Here is a 4,187-nt window from a genome sequence, read left to right on the forward strand (position 1 = left end):
TTACACTTGCAAGTTCCACGCATAGGATGAAGCAGTATCACAGGCAGCCCAGATCTTGATTCCATATTTTGCGGGTTTAGACGGTATGTACTGCCTGAATGGGCAGCTAAGCTGCTCATCAACAGTAACGTCGGGCCCAGAGTTGTAAAACAGGGGAAGGCAGTCCGCCCAAACTGTCCAATACTGACCTGATTGCAGCTAGCTTGTCTCTCTACACTGACCTGATTGCAGCTAGCTTGTCTCTCTACACTGACCTGATTGCAGCTAGCTTGTCTCTCTACACTGACCTGATTGCAGCTAGCTTGTCTCTCTACACTGACCTGATTGTAGCTAGCTTGTCTCTCTACACTGACCTGATTGCAGCTAGCTTGTCTCTCTACACTGACTGAGTGCAGCTAGCTTGTCTCTCTACACTGACCTGGGTGCAGCTAGCTTGTCTCTCTACACTGACCTGATTGCAGCTAGCTTGTCTCTCTACACTGACCTGATTGCAGCTAGCTTGTCTCTCTACACTGAACCTGATTGCAGCTAGCTTGTCTCTCTACACTGACCTGAATGCAGCTAGCTTGTCTCTCTGCCGCAAGCTGGTCTGGTGTCTCGGTTATTGAAGCGGATAATCCTGGAAATAATGTGGAAGTTTTCCAGACACATTGTTGCACGTAAAATTCTGCCAGTTTCTGCATCCCACAGGGATTCTTTGGATTCCCCATTGAATCTGAAAACACCAGCAAGGATAAGAACCAAGTAGCATGTAAAGGTTCATCTCCTTCCATCTTCCATAACACGCTTCCAAATTAGTGCAGTCCAGAATTATTTTCTGGATGGTGTCTGGGAAGAAACAGTTCAAAAGAAGACTTTATGTCCTGCACATGAGTAAACACCACCCGCGTCAGCCCTGGTTGCATCCTTATCACATTAGCAGCCATGCGGTGTGGCTCATTCCTTGGGCAAGAAGAGCATTCAATTTCATAATTTTTTGACATCCATATTTCTCCTCCTGCAGGCTGCTGATGAGCTGGTCCTGATGGTCAATTTCATCCTCTTCTTCCAACTCACTGTCAGACTCAACTGTAGACTCCGAATTGATTTCTCTTCAAAAATATGTCTAAGGCCCTCTGAGCAGAGATTATTTTTGCCATACTGATTGATTGTGATAAGGGGCCAACATGCAAAGCTATTTATTTTTGTTTCATTCCCCCAATTTGCACCTGGCTGGGGTAGAGTGAAGGAAAATACTGAATATTTTAAAATTTATTGAAATAATTTATCGAAATAACAATGTGCAGGTTCCCGCAAGATATTGTGTAGTTTCACACACTACAAAGGGTAAAGAGTGCAAGAAAAGAGGGAGACAGGCAGACAGGCAGGAAGACAGACAGGTTATTGGTGCTTTGTTGATACAGCAGGCCTAGGGAGGAGGAAGACAGAGTGAAGGCACACAGCAAACCTTTTCGTAAATGTTTTACTTGTTTTCACCTACACACACACTTTCCACACTTTTATTACCCTCGGGTCCAGTGGACCCGAACACCACATATGTAATATAAATGTGTAGGGGAGTGCACAGTGTAAACATTGAAAATGGGTCCCAACGACCCGAACACCAGACAAGGGTTAAATAATTTGCTTTTTATTTTTTATTTTACTAGGGTGATGGTGCCTGCATTGGTGGTCTGTCTCAACTGAGGGAGAGAGCAGCAGACTGAGGGTCCGCCTCTCAACATCACTCAGCTCTCCCTTTCCTCCACTGACCAAAAAGGGACACCGTCTTCCAGCTGATGGCGAAAAATACCCAAGCTGCGAATAATAACAACAAAGCAAGCCTATAGGTACACTTTCCTGCTCGTTCATTACTGCTGCAGTGCTTGTTGTAGCGCTGAGTGGAAATAGGAAGAGCAAGCATTTTATGGTTTATAAAAGTGTTAAACACAAAGTGTTGACAGTGCTGAGCAAGAACTTAAACATGAACTCACTCGTAAACACAGCAGCTCTTTGCTGTATTCGTTGACAGTCTCTCTCTAGTCATGGTTTTAAAAGTTTGAAATCTTACGGTATCAACTTCACTGTAGCTTTCTTTTATGCCTGCTATGTTACTGCAGACACGTTAAGCTGAGCCATTTGATTGGCCAGCGATAGGCCTGTAGTGCACTTGATTTGCACTCTGGGCTCGCCAGGAAGATCTAGTTTGTACCTTCAGACACATAAAATGGTTCAAAATGGCAACATTTTGCCTACACGGCGCAGGCAGCTGGATCGGGTGCACCTACCGCCAACAGCCAAAGACAAATTGACCTGGTGACCACTGGTCTAGAAAGTTGAGTGAAGTTCAATCTCATGCTTCTCTCTTTGGGCTGATATTTACTCTGTGCTGCAGTCCCAGGGGAGCTGTGTGGCAGTCTCGGCTACGCATGTGCGCAGTTTAGAGGGAACATTGCACTATACCCACTAGGTTTTCTGACTGTAACCAGAGCACACCTGCAACCTATTTGTCATTTCAAAGTGTATAAATGCACCAGTCTGACAGGGACACACCCTCCTGTAGTCCATTTCCTTGTGTTAAGGGCAGAATCCCTTTCCTTCTCAGCCTGACTGAAACATGAGCTATTCTGTTTATTTTTATTTATTTAACCTTTATTTAACTGGGCAGGTTTATTTATTTTATTTTACCTTTATTTAACCAGGTAGGCCAGTTTACAACTGCGACCTGGCCAAGATAAAGCCAAGCAGTGCGACACATACAACAACACAGAGTTACACATGTGATAAACAAGCGTACAGTCAATAACACAACAGAAAAATCTGTATACAGTGTGTGCTAATGTAGTAAGATTACGGAGGTAATGCAATAAATAGGCCATAGTGGCGAAATAATTAAAATGTAGCATTAAAACTGGAGTGATAGATGTGCAGATGATGATGTGCAAGTAGAGATACTGGGGTGCAAAAGAGCAAAAATAAATAACAATATGGGGATGAGGTAGTTGGGTGGGCTATTTACAGATGGGCTGTGTACAGGTGCAGTGATCGGTAACCTGCTCTGACAGCTGATGCTTAAAGTTAGTGAGGGAGACATACATTTGAAGTCAGAAGTTTACATACACCTTAGCCAAATACATTTAAACTCAGTTTTTCACAATAAATATTTTAGACAGCTTAACCTTGCAATTTTTTTATTTTTTTTAAATATATATTTTTAATAACAACAAATCATACAGGAAGTACATGTGGGAACACAAGTATATATAAATAATATACAAAGGACAATTGGGCTAGGGGGTACAATATACCATTACACAAGGACCTTAAGGGACATACAGTGGGGCAAAAAAGTATTTAGTCAGCCACCAATTGTGCAAGTTCCCACTTAAAAAGATGAGAGAGGCCTGTAATTTTCATCAATGGTACACTTCAACTATGACAGACAAATGAGGAAAAATCCAGAAAATCACATTGTAGGATTTTTAATGAATTTATTTGCAAATTATGGTGGAAAATAAGTATTGTGGTCACCTACAAACAAGCAAGATTTCTGGCTCTCACAGACCTGTAACTTTTTAAGAGGCTCCTGTCCTCCACTCGTTACCTGTATTAATGGCACCTGTTTGAACTTGTTATCAGTATAAAGACACCTGTCCACAACCTCAAACAGTCACACTCCAACTCCACTATGGCCAAGACCAAAGATTGGAGGTTTACCTGTGGATGTATTTCAAGCCTACCTTCAAACTCAGTGCCTCTTGCTTGACATCATGGCAAAATCAAAAGAAATCAGCCAAGACCTCAGAAAAACAATTGTAGACCTCCACAAGTCTGGTTCATCCTTGGAGCAATTTCCAAACATCTGAGGTACCACATTCATCTGTACAAACAATAGTACGCAACTATAAACACCATGGGACCACGCAGCCATCATACCACTCAGAAGGAGAACGTGTTCCGTCTCCTTGAGATGATTGTACTTTGGTGAGAAAGTGCAGAACAACAGCACCTTGTTGAAGATGCTGGAGGAAACAGGTACAAAAGTATCTATTCCACAGTAAAACGAGTCCTATATCGACATAACCTGAAAGGCCGCTCAGCAGGAAGAAGCCACTGCTCCAAAACTGCCATAAAAAAGCAGACTACGGTTTGCAACTGCACATGGGGACAAAGATCGTACTTTTTGGAGAAATGTCCTCTGGTCTGAT

This window comes from Salvelinus sp. IW2-2015, linkage group LG6.1 (genome assembly GCF_002910315.2).
Source record: "Salvelinus sp. IW2-2015 linkage group LG6.1, ASM291031v2, whole genome shotgun sequence".
Taxonomy (NCBI): domain Eukaryota; kingdom Metazoa; phylum Chordata; class Actinopteri; order Salmoniformes; family Salmonidae; genus Salvelinus; species Salvelinus sp. IW2-2015.